This window comes from Haematobia irritans, chromosome 2 (genome assembly GCF_050003625.1).
Source record: "Haematobia irritans isolate KBUSLIRL chromosome 2, ASM5000362v1, whole genome shotgun sequence".
NCBI lineage: Eukaryota > Metazoa > Arthropoda > Insecta > Diptera > Muscidae > Haematobia > Haematobia irritans.
This window is the reverse complement of record NC_134398.1, coordinates 115,784,653-115,806,014: the sequence shown is the minus strand read 5'-3', so window position 1 is coordinate 115,806,014 and position 21,362 is coordinate 115,784,653. Positions and strand designations below refer to the sequence as shown.

At 35.0% G+C, this 21,362-nt stretch overlaps 1 long non-coding RNA gene across 1 annotated transcript; it reads left to right on the top strand.

Annotated features, from left to right (window-relative positions):
* Positions 1-5,285: 5,285 nt before the first annotated feature.
* LOC142227077 (uncharacterized) lies at positions 5,286-5,663 on the top strand. Its single transcript, XR_012719789.1, has 2 exons — positions 5,286-5,408; positions 5,472-5,663. It is a non-coding gene; the product is annotated as an uncharacterized LOC142227077 (long non-coding RNA).
* Positions 5,664-21,362: the final 15,699 nt, after the last annotated feature.

Below are 21,362 nucleotides of genomic sequence, written 5' to 3'. Positions count from 1 at the left end.
TAACCGATCGTCGTCAAATTTAGCACAAAATAATCTTCTGTATCACCCTTTAAGTCTGAAAATTGCATCGATATCGGTTAAGATTTAGATATAGGTCCCATATATATGTATCGCCCGATTTTGCCAAATTAGGTCATAAAACCCTTATTTATCAACCGATCTTACTCAAATCGTCGAAATCGGTTCAGATTTAGCTATAGCTCCCATATATGTACCGCCCGATTTTTCTAAATAAAATAAAACTCAATTGAACAAATAATACAATGTTTGTACTATAATTTTCTCGAAGAGGAGCGGAGCGTGGAGCGGAGCGGTTTTTTTTTCTCCGGAGCGGGAGCGGAGCGGAGCGAAAAAAATGGTCCGCTCCGGATCCCTGGTTTTTAGAACCATTTATGTTTAACTTGATTTGAAAATTCCTTTTTCTTATACAAAAAATAGTAGACATAGGCGTACTACTGTCTGTTGGACTTCAAATAGCCGTATTAAATTCGGAGTAGTTAATAAATTTAGATCTGTGTGGTTGGTATTTTCCATACCCACACGTTGTACTTAAATCAGATTTTTGCTACAACAATTTTCACGGTTTCCGCAATTTGAAAACGCGTTGCATTCAAACGTTTATGTCTGCAAATTGTGAAAAATGTATTTGAGCAAAAATATAAAAAAATCCAAAATACTTCAATATTACGTTTACGCTTGCCAGATTTCAAATTGGCAAAACCAGTACATTCAAGAAAAAAAACCAGTACATTTGCAAAAAACCAGTACATTTTCATTTTAGCAATAAAAACACAAATAAACAATTCAACAATAAACATTAAATGAATAGAATTAAATGAATTTTTCGAACGATTTTAGCCAGTTTTGTTTTTCCGGAAGTGAAATCGGAGGTCACTTTTGAATCTGTAAACATTTGCTCCACGACTTCCTGTGCAATCCCCGGTTTGGTAACTGTGGCAATGCATCACGGTGTGAAAGGCAAAGGCAGCTTCTGCCACAACAGATGTTTTGATAGTCACTGGAAGCCGGCTTTAGTAACCCAGCAAAAAAGCGTCGCCAGAAAAGTGGTGAAAATGTTCTTTTTGGATCCGGAAGTGGTGCAAAATTGGCACAGAAGCGATGAATTTAACACAGGCTTGTCATAAGACGGATGTCCACCATTTCAAATGCCGTTGCACTGAATTTTCAACACTATAATTTTGCCAAATATTACCAATAATTTGCCACATAAATAATATTTATGATTTTAAATTATTGTTCTGCTTATCTGAAACGTTTGACATCAAATATTTCCAAAAATTGACAATTTTTCTAGAATGGATTTAGCATTTGTTTTCGACGAAATGTTAATAATTTGTACCATTTTATTAATCCTTACTTTGTTTTTAACATATTTGAAACAAAAAAAGTTAAAATTTCCTTTCAATAAAATGAAAGACGGGAGTTACAAAAAATTTTACAAAAAGAACTTCATGAGTAGTTAAAATAAAGAACATATTTGGGAGAACATTTTTGGAAGTGCTTTTGAAGTTGTGCCTTTAGAAGCACTTCCATTTTTTTTTTTTGCTGGGAGGTTGCTAACTGATATTGACTGATTATTCTCAATATTCTTTTTATGTCTTGCCGATTTCAGGTGTCGCTTGATATCTGTTAAGCCTCCATTCGCAATTTAGAATTTGTAGCCATATACACACGATTAAATGTTTTCTCGTATTTAGAATGATTTTATGAAACATTTGGCGCGACAAACTCTGGTGTAATCGATCAATAGAAATGGAAAACGAATGAATGCTAACAATTGTTCCAAATCTAATGCTAAAAAAAAAAAACAGTACAAAAACCAGTACAAAACGCAAAAACTAGTACATTTTTGTACTGTTATCAGTACATTTGAAAAAACAGTACAATTGCCAAAAACCAGTACGTGTACTGGCTAAACCAGTACGTCTGGCAAGCCTAATGACGTTGCTATGATTTAGGATATTAAAAATAGTTTTGAAATCAAATCTAAGGATCCTGTAGGTGTTTTTGACGTTTACAACTTTTTGAACTCAAAACTCAAAAAAATGCTATTCGGACCATCTCTGTAAGGCATCGAGCTGAAGAACTATTTTTTATTGTGGAAAGGAAACATCTTAAAATTTTACCTACTTGTGCACAATTTCCTACAAATTAATTCAATTCTCATATATTTAATATTACATTATGGATGTTTTTTTAATATAATATATATTTTAATATTATTTAATATTACTACAATTGAGTACATTTAGATATAGAATATACATACATCAATTCAACTTACCATAAGTGCTTAGTGTTATCTAGTAGACAAGACGTGTTGCGACAAAAATTCCTCTAACGTTTTCGTTTTTTTTATTATGATTTTTTTTCTCTTCTATTCAGTTTCACTCACTCACTGTTTGAAATTCTTTTGCATCATTTGTCAAGTGAAGTTGATGGCATTTACCGTTAACTTTTAATAAAAATTGCAGCTGTTAGCTACCGTAGTGACGTTGTAAGGTTTTCTCACTTTATGAACGAAATAGTATTGTATGTAGGTGTACGTGTATGTATGTATGTGTGTCTACATTTATTTACCGATGTACGTTTGGAAACTCTCAGCAATGGGTTTCACTTTAGTTTGCACGTAACATTTGCATAATTAAATTTCATTTGCGGTTTTGTTACTTTGCATCAGGCAAACTGCACCAATAAAAAATAAAAATGCTTAGAAACCTTGCACAAAATCACATTGAACACATTTCGCGGTGAGAAATGGCTTCCCACTCTCACTCTAGTTTCACTAAGTCTTACCAAATTTAGTTTAACGCGCGTTAATAGGGCTACAAAATCGTATAAAGAATCTAGAACAATCACCGGTGATTGATCAATCATATGCCAAAGAAGACTTTCGGTTAATTGCACTGAGGAAGGAAGTTGCATTAATTCTTTTCTTTTGTTTCTTTTTCGCAAAAATCTAATTTGGTTTAAAAACCAATTTCGTTTTTTAATTTCCTTTTGTGTTGCTTTTTCTATTCACTATTGTATGTTTTGTTTGTTTACCAAATATCAAGGTTGATGTTATTGTTGTTGCTGTTGTCCCATATTTGACACAAATAACTAGCCAAACATTCCGTTACTTTAAGACTCCAGTGGTTATTGTTTTTGTTATTAGGTATTTTCACTTTTACACCAACAGACACGACGACAACAAGAAATCCGCGTGTGTGTGTTCTAAGGAGACTTTGTGGTATTTCCGTTAAGCCATCCGTTGTATGCCAATATTGGCTTAAGCAAATGCTTTGTGCTTCGATTCGAATCGGTTCTATGCCTAACGACAACAAAACGTATGCCGACAATAGTGCCCGTAGCTAAAGGACTCTTACTAACAACTAAGCACCGACCAAGTTTTGTAACTGTTTATGAATTGTGCCATTCGCCACGAAGCACCAGACTTGAATTTTGTTGACTGAATGAAGGCTCCAAGACGAAAACACCTGTCTATGTATGTGTGCGAGTCAAATATGAATTCGCCCTATCCGAGTTGATGTTGGCGCGCTAATCACAACAAAGACTTCGTGGCCCCCCACAAGCCGAACTAATCTATTACAATTTAAGAGAGTCTTCGTTTGCGGGTAAAGAGTAAATTAAGGCGAAGAGTATATGATAAGAGTATTTTAGAGCACATAATGGACAGGCGCTTTGTATTTTCCGTACAAGCCATAAAAAAGCCGGTATATTTTCAATGGTAAATGGCATCTCTGAGTAGGCAAAAATCTCTCTTTCATTGGGAACTCCCTTAATGTCTTTCATTATGTCTAGTTTGTGAGTGCGTGAGTGAGTGATTGACTTAGGTTAGTTTTACATTCTTCTAACAATGATGCCTTTTCATTACTTGTGCTTTATTGAGCACAGCTAAAAACAACAAAACAATTGCACAAGAATGTTTGTATGTGTAGGTATATGAGTAAATTAAATAATATGTTATTTTTTTGGGAGAGAATATGGGAGGCTATCTTCCATTAATTTTAGATTTCTTCCTTCCCATAAAGTCTATTGTAATTTCCTCTCAAGAATTTATGTAATTCTGGCATCTGCTAAATCATAGAAATTTTTTATTTTCTATTTGCCTACATCTACTCACTTATCCCTTTTGAAGTCTATTAGAGCTGTCTTCAAGATTTCGCTTTGCCATTATAGATATGATGAATACACATTTCCACTCATTGTTCCCACATTTGATTCGACAGATTTGAGTGCCAACCACCATTTTTTTTCAGTTTTAACAATCGTCCTCATTTTTAAGCAGATTTTTTGCGTATAGTTTTCACTTTTTCTGCGTTTTTCACCTTTCGTTGTTGCTGCTCATTTTGTTGGTCAAGGAGGAGGGAGATATGCGTGCAGACATTTTTGTCAAATGTGGGTCATTCGCATCTGTTTACTTTATTGTATACATCCGTCGCATGGTCGACGATTTGTCGTTATCGGGTGCATTCACATGTGATGTCGTAGTTGATTCTTATTCCGTTGCTGTTAAAGTTAATGTCACTGTTGAACTACTATGCAAAAGTGGTCATTATTCTATGTAACTCTCTTTCTCTCTCTCTCCATCTGCTACATAAGGCTCTCAACAAACACATTTCGGCCGAATCAAAATTATTGGTCCATAGCCGAAATTTGTTTTCTCTTAAGCTTTACTTTATAGCAAATCCTAAATATATTGCAGAAATTAAAACACGTGACTACGATTTTCCGATTTGTCAACATTTGGTCCAAACGTTTGGATAATCTCACTCAATGAGAAGAGTTTATAGTGTTCAGATATTAGTGTAACGTCTTTTTAACATTTAAAATTCGAATGACAACATGTAAACTTGGAACAACATACACAGACAAAAAGTCAGTTGTTATGTTGCTAAAATAGATTATATATAATTTTTTTAGTTTATTTTAAAAATGTTATAAGAAACGATTTTTTCTTTATTCCAAGTACACGGATGAAAAAGACTGTTTTTCATATGTTTGGCTATAAACATTATATGTTTGGAACACAAATTTTTAAACACAATATTTTTGAGTGCAAGCATATAATGTTCATAAACTAGCATAACATGTTTGGGACATATATGTTAATATGTTAGAACATATTATGTTTGGGACATAAAATGTTTGTAAATATAATATGCTTGGATGTAAACATATATTAATTTAGAAATAGCCTATAAACATATATGTGTTTAGTAGATTGGAGCGCTATTTAACAGGGAGCGATATTGAATTAAGTTGGTGGTTGTTGCTTGTTATTACAAAATTAACATTTTATTTTTCCTTGGTCAATTGATCAGCTACTTCTTTGATCCTTACAAACTGTGTGGTCCGCTGTTCGAATCTCCGTCCGGCAAAAGGTAAAATTAAAATAAAAAAAATCATACAATTGAATAATTTCTTCTACAATGTTTGTATTACAGAAAAAGGTGCTAAGAACTAAAAAATCTCGTGGAAGTGAGAAAGATGTGGGGGAATATACAATTGGGCAGAAACAAAATTTTGAGCATTCAGGTCGAAAACCTATGTTGTTAGCACCTATATTACCTGTTTATTTTCATAATTCATTATGATTGTAAATATATAAATAAATAAATAAAATTTTGAGCACAATATTGTTTGGGAGAATTTTTTTTAAGCATATAATATTTTTGGGTGCAAAATGCTTCCAAACATATTATATGTTCACATAATAACATATTGTTTTTTGGAAGACAACATTATTGAATTTGGATGCAAAAATACAAAATGTTTGGAACTTAGACTACCCAAACATATATTGTTTAGACCAATATGCTTTCAAACATATTATATATTGGAAGAGATCAAACATATAAATGTTTGGGCAATACCCAAAAATATATATGCTTGAAGCAAAATATGTTTGGGAGTATATGTTACAGAAGCGATTTTTTGTGAGCGTGTATATCTCTATGAACTACACGGACGAAAAAGACTGTTTTTCATATGTTTGGGTGTAAAAATTATATGTTTGGAACTCAAATTTTTAAACACAATATTTTTAAGTGCAAGCATATAATGTTCATAAACTAGCATAATATGTTTGAGACATATATGTTAATATGTTAGAACATATTATGTTTGGGACATAAAATGTTTGTAAATATAATATGCTTGGATGCAAACATTTATTAATTTAGAAATAGACTATAAACATATATGTGTTTAGAAAGAGAGACATAAAGTGTATGCTGGAAGTAAAATAATGAAAGTAACCAATTGGCGCCTTAAAAATATATATCCACAAAGAAAATTCCATTAAAGACTGGAAAAATACTATGGGTGAATATAAACAAGTATAAATTTACAAATTTTGAATAAACATATATATGTTGTGATAAAAAACCGCCAAAAATTGTATATGCTTAAGTAAAAAGATTAAAACGAGTATTCGGAGAGAAAATTCATTCGGAACCAAGAGAAAAGACATTTAAAAAAAAGCATGAGTTTTGTTTATCATTTTCGCATTACGGGCACTTTTTTTGTTTCGTCAAAACAAATCGGAACGTACACTGAAAAAACAGTGAACCCACCAGGAAAAAAAACTTTCGGTTAATTTTAGAAAATTTTGAATATTTGTAGAAAATTTTAACTAAACAGTATTACAAACGTTGACATCACGCCGATGTCATAAAAATAAGTAAATATTTTTCGACATTTTTGGTTAAATTTACAAATTTAAAGAAATTCTGAACTATTTTGTGGAAAACACGAATTTAGCTTCATTTGAGTATATTTTTTTCCTCGAGTTTAGTTAATTTAACTAACGTACACAAAAAAGTATTAGAGTAAAGAAAACTGAAATAGAGCGTTCACTTTTTTTTTTTTGAGTGTAGGACGAGTAAGTCAAAATATTCAAACAAAGGTAATTAAAGGGATCTTCATAAAAACTAACGAAAGGGCACTACACACTGAAAAATAGCATGCCCAGTTCCAAAGATTGTGTCTCTATTTTAAACATTTTGGTATTGATTCCGAGCCAATGAAGCCGAGAATTCAAGTAAGGATACTTTTAAGACACAATTCTCTTTTAAAAGTGGCTTTTGTGTATTTGACTCTATGAAGCAAATTTTATTTTTTCGCTTTTCAGCTTTTTTCATATGCTATAAAAAGTCCATTAAAAACAAGACATTAGGAATTTTTCTATTTATGTTTAACGTCTTTAAAATAAAGTGTTTAAAAACATGTCCTATTTTTAACGATTTTTGCTTTGTAGTCAAGATGCAAAAATGCAACAAATTTAAAGACAATTTAATTAGTTTTAACGATTTTTTCTGAATTACTAAAGTCAAGTTGATCTTAGTTCGAAATTTTTTCTTTCATGTTATGATACCCATTTTCAAGTCAAATCACTTAATTATAAGGACAACACGACTTCATTGAAAAGTTTATCGACTTTTGAACATGGAAAAAACTTTATATTAGAGAAATGCGTTGTCTAAGCTAAGCAAAATTTGTATTTTTATTTTAAGGACATGAAATCTTTTTAGAGTTGTTACAATACAATGAAAACATTGGGAAACAGTGAAAAATTAAACAGTAAGATATATAAAAACAAAGATTAGTTCCTTTTTATTAATAAGTAGTTCGAGAGGAGTTGACGGATACTTTCGAAAATAAAAGCGGACATTGAGTTTGAGTTTTGCCACTAAAATTATTTCTCATTTTAACGGCAAAACTCGCATCGGTAAAACCAGAATAACATTATATCTTTTTTAGGCAAATTGTATTATAACTTGGTGGGGAATGATCCAAAGCAACAATTGAATAAGTTTATTTTCTTTAGAATAAATTATTAAAGAAAGCAAACAATTGTTCACACCTACACTGAAAAAAATATTGTCGTGAGGTCAAAGATTTCATGTCTTTAAAATACGACTACAAATTTTGCTTAGCATAGAAGACGCATTTCTCTAAAATAAAGTTATTTTCCTTGTCCAAAAGTCGATAAACTTTTCAATGAAGTCGTATTGTCCTTATAGTTAAGTGATTTGACTTAAAAATGGGTATCTTAAATTTATAGGCTCAGGTCAGCTTTACTTTAATAATTCAGAAAAATTCTTTAAATTTAATGAAATTGTCTTTAAATTTGTTGTCTTTTTGCATCTGGACTACAAAGCAAAAAATCGTTCAAATATAGGACATGTTTTTCAAAACTTCATTTTAAAGAAGTTTTTTACTTCAAACATAGCATAATTTCTACTGGAAGTCGAGTCCTAATTTAGAAAATAAAGTTGCCGTTAACTCGTTTTTAAAGGACTTTGATAGCATATGAAGAAAAAAAGCTGAGAAAGCGAAAAATTAAAATTTGCTTCCTAGAAGCAATACACAAAACCTAAATTTAAAAGAGAATTGTGTCTTAAAAGTATCCTTACTTGTATTCTCCGCTTCTTTGGCTCGGAATCAATACCAAATTTTTTAAAGTAAAGACAAAATCTTTGGAACCGAGTATGCTTTTTTTCAGTGTAAATAAATTTATGTGTTGGTTGTAAAATTATTGTTTCGAATTTAAATATAATGCGCTTCTGAATGGTTATCGTTAACTTTAGGATTCGATGGAAAAATATTTATATATTACTCTACTTCACATTCTTCCTTTGTAAGAGTTTTTTGAATTTCTTCGAAAATTTCAAACTTGTGTACAAAACCCTTTTTTGTTACAAATTTTTTATTTTTGCAATAAAAAATAATATATGATTTGAAATCAGTCCATTTCGTTAATATCAAGCACTGTTCTTTTCTGAATTTAAGTCTTTTATAAGACACACTTTACAGTTTCGTAGTAAAAAGTTAATATAGTAGTATGTAATGTTGAACACCTTTTCGGGATATTCCGAACGTATTTGGAATATACGTAAAAAATATATGTAAAAAAAATAAAAAAACAAGTGTGTACGGCCGTAAGTTCGGCCAGGCCGAATCTTATGTACCCTCCATCATGGATTGCGTAGAAACTTCTACGAAAGACTGTCATCCACAATCGAAATACTTGGGTTGTGGTATCTTAAAACTTCTTAACATCGTTTTCTAAATTGTGAGTTAGTCCATACATGGTATATATTAGACAAAAAAGTTATGTATAGTTAAGTCTACAAATAATTACGAATTGATATGGACTTTTTGCACGGTACGTAGAGAGCCAGAATTGAAATATGGGGGTCGCTTATATGGGGGCTATATACAATTATGAACTTGATATGGACCAATTTTTGTGTGATTGGAAATCGCTCTATCTGAGGGATATATATAACTATAGACCGATATGACATGGTTGTTAACGACCATATACTAGCACAATGTACCAAATTTCAACTGACTCGGATGAAATTTGCTCCTCCAAGAGGCTCCAAAACCAAATCTCGGAATCGGTTTATATGGGGCAATATATGATTATGGACTGATATGGACCACTTTTGGCATGGTTGTTAAATATCATATACGATCACCACGTACGAAATTTCAAGCAAATCGGATGAATTTTGCTTCTCCTAAAGGCACCGGAGGTCAAATCTGGGGATCGGTTTATATGGGAGTTATATATAATTATGGGCTGATAGGAACCAATTCCTGCATGGGAAGAATTTTGCTCTTCCAAACGAATGGGAAGAATTTTGCTCTTCCAACCGAATGGGAAGAATTTTGCTCTTCCAAGGGGCTCTGGAGGTCAAATCTGGGGATCGGTTTATATGGGGGCTATATATAATTATGGACCGATGTGGACCAATTTTTGCGCGGTTGTTAGAGACCATATACTAACACTATGTACCAAATTTCAGCCGGATCGGATGAAATTTGCTTCTCTTAGAGGCCTTGCAATCCAAATCGGGGGATCGGTTTATATGGGGGCTATATATAATTATGGACCGATGTCAACCAATTTTTGCATGGTTGTTAGAGACCATATACTAACACCATGTACCAAATTTCAGCCGGATCGGATAAAATTTGCTTCTCTTAGAGACCTCGCAAGCCAAATCGGGGGATCGGTTTATATGGTGGCTATATATATTTATTAACCGATGTGGAACAATTTTTGTATGGTTGTTAGAGACCGTATACTGACACCATGTACCAAATTTCAGCCGGATCGGACGAAATTTGCTTCTCTTAGAGGTCTCGCAAGCCAAATCGGGGGATCGGTTTATATGGGGGTTATATTTAATTATGGACCGCTTTGGACCAATTTTTGCATGGTTGTTAGAGACCATATACTAACACCATGTACCAAATTTCAGCCGGATCGGATGAAATTTGCTTCTCTTAGAGGCCTCGCAAACCAAATTTGGGGGTCCGTTTATATGGGGGCTATACGTAAAAGTGGACCGATATGGCCCATTTGCAATACCATCCGACCTACATCAATAACAACTACTTGTGCCAAGTTTCAAGTCGATAGCTTGTTTCGTTCGGAAGTTAGCGTGATTTCAACAGACGGACGGACGGACGGACGGACGGACATGCTCAGATCGACTCAGAATTTCACCACGACCCAGAATATATATACTTTATGGGGTCTTAGAGCAATATTTCGATGTGTTACAAATGGAATGACAAAGTTAATATACCCCCCATCCTATGGTGGAGGGTATAAAAATGGTGTCGGTCGAAGCAGGGATCGAACCCACGACCCTTGGCATGCAAGGCGGACGTACCAACCACTGCTCCACGTCGCCAACAAATGTATGTTTAACAATGTTTTGTTGTTAAACAATGTTATGTTTGCATCGGCTCGTGGGCGCCGCAAGCTATGCTATATAAATATGACTTATAACGATAATTATCTCTAGATGACCATAACAGCTACGTAGCCCAGTGGTTAGTGTGCTGGCTTACAAACTGTGTGGTCCGCTGTTCGAATCCCCGTCCGGCAAAAGGTAAAATTTAAAAAAATTATAAAATTTAATAATTTCTTCTACAATGTTTGTATTACAGAAAAAGGTGCTAAGAACTAAACAAGTATATACGGCCGTAAGTTCGGCCAGGCCGAAGCTTATGTGCCCTCCATCATGGATTGCGTAGAAACTTCTTCTAAACACTGCCATCCACAATCGAATTACTTAAGTTGCGGTAACGCTTGCCGATGGCAAGGTATCTTAAAACCTCCTAACACCATCTTCTAAATTGTATGTAAGTCCATACGTGGTATATATGAAATCAAAAAAGATCTATCCAATACGTATATAATTCAGTTTGACAAAGTAGACATAAAATTTTGACAAAATTTTTAACGGAAATAAAATTTTAACAAAATTTTCTAAGAAATAAAATTTTCACAAATTTTTCTATAGAAATAACAATTTTGACAAAATTTTCTATAGAAAGAAAATTTTGACAAAAATTTCTACAGAAATAAAATTTTAACAAAATTTTCTATAGAAATAAACTTTCGACAAAATTTTCTATAGAAATAAAATCTTGGTAGATTATTTTTGGCTCGAGTGGCAACCATGATTATGAACCGAATAAAATTTGAACAAAATTTTCTATAGAAATAAAATGATGACAATGATGAAAATTTTATTATGAACCGAATAACATTTTAACAAAATTTTCTCTAAAAATAAATTTTTGACAAAATTTTCTATAGAAATAAAATTTTGACAAAATTTTCTATAGAAATAAAATTTTGACAAAATTTTCTATAGAAATAAAATTTTGGTAGATTATTTTTGGCTCTAGGGGCAACCATGATTATGAACAGATATGGACCAATTTTTGAGTGATTGGACCAATTTTGGTATGGTTGTTAGCGACCATATACTAACACCATGCTAATTTGAACCGGATCGGATGAATTTTGCTCCTCCAAGAGGCTCCGGAGGTCAAATCTGGAGAACGTTTTATATGGGGGCTATATATAATTATGGACCGATATCGACCAATTGTGGCACGGTTGTTAAAAATCATATACTAACACCATGTTCCAAATTACAACCGGATTGGATGAAATTTGCTTCTCTTGGAGACTTCGCAAGCCAAATCTGGGGATCGGTTTATATGGGGGCTATATATAATAATGAACCGATGTGGACCAATTTTTGCATTGTTGTTAGAGACCATATACCAATACCATGTACCAAATTTCAGGCGGATCGGATGAAATTTGCTTCTCTTTGAGGCTCCGCAACCCAAATCTGGGGATCGGTTTATATGGGCGCTATATATAATTATGGACCGATGTGGGCCAATTTTTGCATGGTTGTAAGAGACCATATACCAACATCATGTACCAAATTTCAGCCGGATCGGATGAAATTTGCTTCTCTTTGAGGCTCCGCAAGCCAAATCTGGGGATCGGTTTATATGGGGGCTATATATAATTATGGACCGATGTGGACCAATTTTTGCACGGTGGTTAGAGACCATATACCAACACCATGTACCAAATTTCAGCCGGATCGGATGAAATATGCTTCTGTTAGAGGCTCCACAAGCCAATTCTGAGGGTCCCTTTATATGGGGGCTATACGTAAAAGTGGACCGATATGGCCCATTTTCAATACCATCCGACCTACATCAATAGCAACTACTTGTGCCAAGTTTCAAGTCGATAGCTTGTTTCGTTCGGAAGTTAGCGTGATTTCAACAGACGGACGGACGGACGGACATGCTTAGATCGACTCAGAATTTCACCACGACCCAGAATATATATGCTTTATGGGGTCTTAGACCAATATTTCGATGTGTTACAAACGGAATGACAAAGTTAATATACCCCCATCCTATGATGGAGGGTATAAAAACTCATGGAAGTGAGAAAAATGTGAGGGAAGCCAAATCTGGGGATCGGTTTATATGGGGGCTATATATAATTATGGACCGATGTGGACCAATTTTTGCACGGTTGTTAGAGACCATATACCAACACCATATACCAAATTTCAGCCGGATCGGATGAAATATGCTTCTGTTAGAGGCTCCACAAGCCAATTCTGAGGGTCCCTTTATATGGGGGCTATACGTAAAAGTGGACCGATATGGCCCATTTTCAATACCATCCGACCTACATCAATAGCAACTACTTGTGCCAAGTTTCAAGTCGATAGCTTGTTTCGTTCGGAAGTTAGCGTGATTTCAACAGACGGACGGACGGACGGACATGCTTAGATCGACTCAGAATTTCACCACGACCCAGAATATATATGCTTTATGGGGTCTTAGACCAATATTTCGATGTGTTACAAACGGAATGACAATGTTAATATACCCCCATCCTATGATGGAGGGTATAAAAACTCATGGAAGTGAGAAAAATGTGAGGGAATATACAATTAGGCAGAAAAAAAATTTGAGCACAATCTTCTTTGGGAGAAAATTCTTCTAAGCATATAATATTTTTGGGTTCAAAATGTTTCCAAACATATTATATGTTCACATAATAACATATAGTTTTTTGGAAGACAATATTATTGAATTTGAATGGAAAAATACATAATGTTTGGAACTTAGACTACCCAAACATATTATGTTGTTTAGACCAATATGCTTTCAAACATATTATATATTGGAAGAAATCAAATATATAAATGTTTGGGCAATACCCAAAAATTTATATGCTTGAAGCAAAATGTGTTTGGGAGTATATGTTACAGAAGCGATTTTTTGAGGGTGTAGAAGCCAGTAAAATTTCAATAATACAATAAGTTCAATGCTTATTAAAGCCGTAAGCGTAGGGGAGGGGGCTTAGAAAAAAAATTATCGATTTTTCTAGCATTCTTCCGGCAAAATTTGAATATTATTTAAACCAAAAAGATTGAATAGAAAACAAAATAACTCAGTTAATTTGTACCATTTTATTATTTCTTTTTAACCTATTTGAAAAAAAATTACCCATTAAAATATAGGCAAAATTGTGGAACTACTATTAGTTGCTTTATTAAAAAATAATTGTCATTCTTACTTCTCAAAAATAGTAAGAATGGACTATAGCGTGGTTAAAATTGTAATGATTTCGCGTTTGAGGTTTGTTCTTTATTTTTGGTTTATTTTTGCTTTTTGAGAAGGATACATTTCGTAAATGATAGTTAAAAATCCTGAAATTTTTGTTATTTTAATCAATCTAAAAATTTGAAAATAATTTAAAAAATACAATTTAGTTCAATTTTCGCGACCTACTGTGAATTTTTCCCATAACATAGTTTTTCTGTATATATAGAGAGAGCTGAACATTCTACTTATACGGCGATAATCAATTGTAAATATTCACAAAGATTAAGTATTCACCACAACGATTCAGTTTTATACCCTCACCGAAATATTGGTCTCAGACCCCATAAGGTGTTTTTTGGTCGTGGTGAAATGCTGAGTCTATCAAGCGAAGTCCGTACATCTTTTGAAATCCCGCTAATTTCCGACCGAAACAAGCTTGAAACTGTGCCGCTTAGCCGAATAAATTTCTCGGGTGTAAGGCACCTGCACATATCAATAATTTGTCAACGTTTAATTTTTTCTCCAACTCCGTTATGAATAGAGTGTCCCCCACTAAAATATTTGCTCCCCCTCCCTCTTCTTCATCTGCTTTCCGTCCTACTCTCTAACTGCGATATTTTTCATGCATTTTTTATTCATATTTGTCCATTGTTAATAATTTCATTCATGGCTACTGCACTGTTTAATGAATGATCAATAAGATCGAAAATATTATTGTAGTTTTCGGAGAAATGAGAATAGGAGTAAATAGAGACAGTGGAATTAATGAGGGCTATAGATTAACTTTTGAATTGAGGGAATTCATTTATTATTAGAGAGAGAGAGAGAGAGAGAGAGAAAGGGAGTGAGGGAAATAGAAAATTAAATCAGAAAATGAATTAATAAAATTGTGGAAATTATTTAAATTTTTTCGAACAATTGTATAATTCATTCAAGATGAATTACAAAATTTCAGACGATCGTTAGAATGCATTAGTATTCATAACAATATATAAAAAATGATTTTTTTTTTTTTGGCAAATATAACAAAAATTTTCAATTCACATCCAAAACACTGAACTCGGATCACATCTTAAGAAATGATGAAAATTCAGTGCAACGGCTGTTGAAATTGTGAACATCCGTTCTATGACAAGCACATGTTAAATTCATCGCATCTGCGCCAATCTTGCACCACTTCCGGATCCAAAAAGAACATATTCATTGCTTTTTTGCTGGGTAGATAAACATTACATGTAAATACCTTAAATGCTTAAAGGGTGTAAGCTCATTTTCCTATTGTGTGGGTTTGCGTCCCATTGAGCGTAAGCGAATACCAATACCCCCGACATAACTAGTGTTTATTTTAGATTTGCGAGTGCAACAGTACAAAACTAAAAACAGCGTTTTAACTCTATATTACCCCGACGAAATATATGTAAAATTATATCGTTTCCGTTGTACTTCTATCTAAACGTTGTATTTGCTACATCATTTGTATGAAAGTGGACATCTTAGGTTTACAACGTTTTCTTCAAACGAAGGTTATTTAAATGCGCTAGTGTTTGCATTACTCTCAGGTTGTATGTGTAAATTTAGTGCTGATGACAATTGACACAAATAAAATCTTCTCTCCTCCGGAACAAAATTTTAGACAAATGAGTTTCAGACACACCAACCTCCTACGGCACCGAAAATGCTACATTTTAATTATAACCCTTCAGTAAATCGCCAAGATCAGCCAGCTATGATCCATTTTGTAAAGTAAAACCGCTACTTCAAACCATCCCGATAACCTAGAGAACTAATAATGCGTATTGCATTAAAATAACTATTTTACTTTGTGTGATTTTTTTGGGCCTAATGCCCTTCCGCACTGAAAAAAAAAGCATACTCGGTTCCAAAGATTTTGTCTTTACTTTAAAAAATTTGGTATTGATTCCGAGCCAAAGAAGCGGAGAATACAAGTAAGGATACTTTTAAGACACAATTCTCTTTAAAAAACGGGTTTTGTGTACTTGCTTCTAGGAAGCAAATTTTAATTTTTCGCTTTTTCAGCTTTTTTTCTTCATATGCTATCAAAGTCCTTTAAAAACAAGTTAACGACGACTTTATTTTCCAAATTAAGACTCGACTTCTAGTAGAAATTATGCTGTGTTTCAAGTAAAAAACGTCTTTAAAATGAAGTGGGAAAAAACATGTCCTATATTTGAACGATTTTTTGCTTTGTAGTCAAGATGCAAAAAGACAACAAATTTAAAGACAATTTCATTAAATTTAAAGATTTTTTCTAAATTATTAAAGTCAAGTTGACTTTAGCCCAAACATTTTTTCTTTCATGTTATGATATCCATTTTTAAATCAAATCACTTAATTATAAGGACAATACGACTTCACTGAAAAGTTTATCGACCTTTGGTCAAGGAAAAAAACTTTATACTAGAGAAATGCGTCTTCTATTCTAAGCAAAATTTGCATTCGTATTTTAAAGACATGAAATCTTTGACCTCACGACAATATTTTTTTCAGTGCGGTTATAGGTGTGCAGGTTATTTTCCGCCCTAAAGGGTAAACTATTGGTCAAAACGAAAATTGGTTTTGGAATTCGTCATTTTCATCCCAAAATTAACTTTGTATGATTTTATCACATAAAACAAAAATTGGGCATTAGAGGGTTAAGCAGTATGCTAATGTTTTTTGAACAATCTGGTTGGTTCAACAGAAGAAAATAAACGAGCAAGTTCAGCGGTTAAAACTAGAAGTGGTCATATGTAATAGGTACTTTTAGTTAATTTGGTATCACAATGGACTGAATAGTCTAAGTGAGCCTGGAACTTAATCGGGCTGCCACTTTAACCTAACCTAACCTTGGGTTGCCGGCTTGTTGGACACAAAAACGAAGAGTGGCAAACATTCAAGTGTTTCCACTCCAGAATAAATTTGTCGGAACATAAGCTCCATTTTCCCATACATGTTATTCGGTATACGTTTGAACCTAAGTTCAAGTTTATAGATTAGATAAAGTCTAGTTACATTAATGACAAGTAGTTTGTAAACACATAGTTTCTAATAAGATCTGGCCGGATGAGATGGATTAATTTGGGTCTTAAGGTGAGTACAATGTTCGGGTTTTTCACCAAAATACAAAATTAAAAGTACAAATATATATAAAAGATATTGAGCTTGATGTTTAGTTGGGACTTCTTGTACTCATTGGTAATACTGCACAATATATTTTGTCCATTATAATTGCACAACGGATATATTATTCTTTTAGGAGTCTACCGGTCATGTGGTGAAAGTCTAACTCCCTGTGGGACAAGTTTAATGGACGTCCTTTTTGAGAGCAATCATGTCGTTGGACCGATTTAACGATATTTCAAGTGTACTTGTACTCTGCGATAGGAAAGAAGAAGATCACAACAGAGAGGAGATAAACTTGCACCTATTCGAAACTTTGCAACTGCTTCTTGTTCCAAACTCTAATATCACAGTTGATGAACAGATTATTCTTTTCCAAGGTAGATGTCCATTGTTATGGACTTAGTTGCTCATATCGTGGAAGAAATGTGACTACCGACAATTATTTTACGAGACATAATCTTGCAATAGAATTGCTAAAAGAAAAAATTGGCTACAGTTGGCACAGTCGAAAAAAATAAACGCTTTCTACAGCATTACGCAGCAGCACAAGAACAGCGTCAGCTTCCAGTTCATTCAAGTATTTTTTTTTTTTCAAGAAAGATAAACGCTTCTTTGTATATACCCAAGTACTCTTCGCCATTACACCTTAGTATTAAAGGGTGATACGGTCAAAATTTGGTCAAGGGAAAACGCGTGTAAATCGGTGAAATCGTTTATTTAAAAAATCAAATTAAATTTCTTTTCAATTAGTATAAAATTCAGGAAAAATATTCAGTTAGGCTTTCGCTTTTCCAAATGCGAATTGCCAGGCTTCACGCTTAACACCTGCCATCAGATTTTGTACAGCCACCTTCTTCGCCGCAGAAAGCCAGTTTGCCTTGAACTGCTGCTCGCCCTTAGCAGTTTTTTGGTCTTCTTTAGGTTCCGCTTGACAATAGCCCAGTATTTCTCAATTGGGCGGAGCTCTGGCGTGTTGGGAGGGTTCTTGTCCTTGGGAACCACCTGTACGTTGTTGGCGGCGTACCACTCCATGGCCTTTTTACCGAAATGGCAAGATGCCAAATCCGGCCAAAACAGTACGGAACAACCGTGTTTCTTCAGGAAAGGCAGCAGACGTTTATTCAAACACTCTTTCACGTAAATTTCTTGGTTGACAGTCCCGGAAGCTATGAAAATGCTGCTTTTCAAGCCACAGGTACAGATGGCTTGCCAAACCAGATATTTCTTTGCGAACTTTGACAGTTTTATGTGCTTGAAAATATCTGCTACCTTTCCCCTTCCTTTTGCCGTATAAAACTCCTGTCCCGGAAGCTGCTTGTAGTCGGCTTTGACGTAGGTTTCGTCGTCCATTACCACGCAGTCAAACTTCGTCAGCATCGTCGTTTACAGCCTCCGGGATCGCACTTTGGCCGTCGTATTATGTTTATCATCGCGATTTGGAATCACTGCCTTCTTGTAAGTCGATAGTCCGGCTCGTTTTTTGGCTCGATGCACGGTTGTAGACGATACACCCAGCTTATTTGCGGCATCTCGGAGAGAGAGGTTAGGGTTTCGCTTGAAACTACCGGCAACTCTCTCTGTCGTCTCAGCGGCTTCCCGTTTTCGATTTCCCCCCGATCCATTTTGATACGCTGCTCTTCTTGCTTGGACGGCATTTTGACAACTGAAAAGTGAATTCCAAAATCAAAATAGGAGCAGCATTCTACACACACACACCTTCAAAATGAGGGGTGTTCAGATTTTTTAAATGCAAAATTGAAAGAAATACGTCAAGTTTATATTGACCAAATTTTGATCGTATCACCCTTTACAACTCCACAAAAGGACCAAATAGTACATAAATGTTCATGTAAAGGAAAAACCAATCGTTGGCCAGTTGTTCTCTTCTCTAACTTATTAGATATTTCTGCTCTCAATGGTTTTACCGAAATAAATCCAGAATGGCAGAAAAATAAATTGCACAGAAGATGCCTATTTGGAACAACTCGGCGAAGATCTAGCGCAAGATAATATCAAAAATCGATTTGCCCGCACATAAGCCAATAAGAATAATCCGAGCAGAATCACCACCTGCGACTTCGTCTTTACCAGAACCACAAGGCGCTAGTACATTTTGATCCGTTTTCTAGTGATCTGTAGGTTAGGTTAGGTTAAAGTGGCAGCCCGATTAAGATTCAGGCTCACTTAGACTATTCAGTCCATTGTGATACCACATTAACTAAAAGTACCTATTACATATGGGCACTTCTAGTTTTAACCGTTGAACCTTCTCGATTATTTTCTTCTGTTGAACCAACCAGATTGTTCCAAAAACATTAGCAGACTGCTTAAGTTAACGTTTTCCAGGCCCGCCAGTAATCTGAAGCTATATGCCCCTAAAATTTGCTTACGCTTTACACAAAATGCAGGACACTCACACAAGAGGTGTTTTATTGATTCCTTTTCCTCCGCATTATGAGAGCTCATACAATAGTCATTATACTTCGCACCAATAGTTTTTGCAAAATCGCCTATCAGGCAGCGACCCGTTATAGCAGATATCAGGAGTGATATCTGGCGTCTCGAGAACACTAGCATATCTAGTGCGCGGTTTAAGTTTAAATGGGGCCATATTTGCTTGGTGTCGTTACAACCCTTACAATTCTCCCATCGAACATTTGCCATCATGACAGCCTTCTCACGCTGTAAGAGCTTGCAGGTAGCCAGAGGCACACCAACAGATTCTAGTTCCCCTGGAATATGTAAGGTAGTTCCTAGCCTTGCTAGCTCATCTGCTTCGCAGTTCCCCGGTATGTTCCTGTGGCCAGGCACCCATATTAGGTGAATATTTTGCTGCTCAGCCATCTCATTGAGAGATTTGCGGCAGTCGATGGCCGTTTTCGAGATGAGGAACACAGAGTCCAAGGATTTTATTTGCAGGTTGACTGTCAGAGTATATATTAATGCCAATATTGCTTGGAGCATTACTTTTCAGCCAATTCACCACTTCTCTTATTGCTAATATTTCAGCCTGAAAAACACTACAGTGATCAGGTATCTTTTCGCTATTCGAAGTTCCAGATCTTTAGTATATACTCCGAAACCCACTTGGCCATCCAATTTGGAGCCATTAGTGTATAAATCTATACATCTTTTATTCCCCGGGGTCCGTGTACACCACGCCTCACTGTTGGGAATTAGAGTCTTAAACTTTTTGTCGAAAAGTGGACTCGCCAAAGTGTAATCCACTACGTTAGGCACATCTGGCATTATTTTGAGGACCGAACTGTGACCGTAACTTTTTTCCGACCACAGCGATAGCTCACGCAACCGCACAGCCGTTGTTGCAGCTGACTGTTTGGCCAGAATGTCTAAAGGCAATAGATGCAGTATGACATTAAGGGAGTTTGTTCCTGTCTTGCTGAATGCGCCTGAGATACACAAGCACGCCATACGCTGAACTTTGTCTAAACTTGTCGGCTGGTGAAGTGCCGGCCACCAGACTACAACACCATATAGCATTATAGGTCTAACCACTGCCGTGTATAGCCGATGTACAATTTTTGGTTTTAGTTCCCACTTTTTCCCTATTGCCTTTTTGCACGAGTATAAAGCTACCGTGGCTTTCCTCGCCCTTTCTTCAATATTAAGCTTAAAGTTCAGCTTCCTGTCCAAAATAACGCCAGGTATTTTGCACACTCCCTAAAGGGAATTTCAATACCCCCTAAGGAAATGGGCCTAACCGTGGGAGTTTTGCGATCTTTGCAGTACATGACTAGTTCTGTCTTTGCAGGATTTACCCCAAGACCATTATCTTTCGCCCATTTCTCAGTCATCCGGAGGGCTCTCTGTATAATATCTCTAACTGTTGATGGGCATTTTCCCCTGACTGCTAGCGCTACATCATCTGCGTATGCCACCACTTTTATCCTTTCTTTTTCTAGAGAAACCAGAAGGTTGTTTATAGCAACATTCCAAAGAAGAGGTGATAGAACTCCTCCTTGGGGAGTGCCTCTGTTCACATACCTTTGTATGTTTGCTTGCCCTAGTGTGGCTGAAATACGTCTCTTCATTAGAAGTTCGTCTAACAGCCTAAGTATACCTGGATCAACATTCAGAGTTGTCAGTCCATTTAATATCGAGCTGGGATGGACATTATTGAACGCCCCTTCGATGTCTAGAAACGCCACGATTGTGTATTCTTTGACAGATAGTGAGCTTTCAATAAAGCTGACTAGTTCATGTAATGCGGTCTCAGTCGG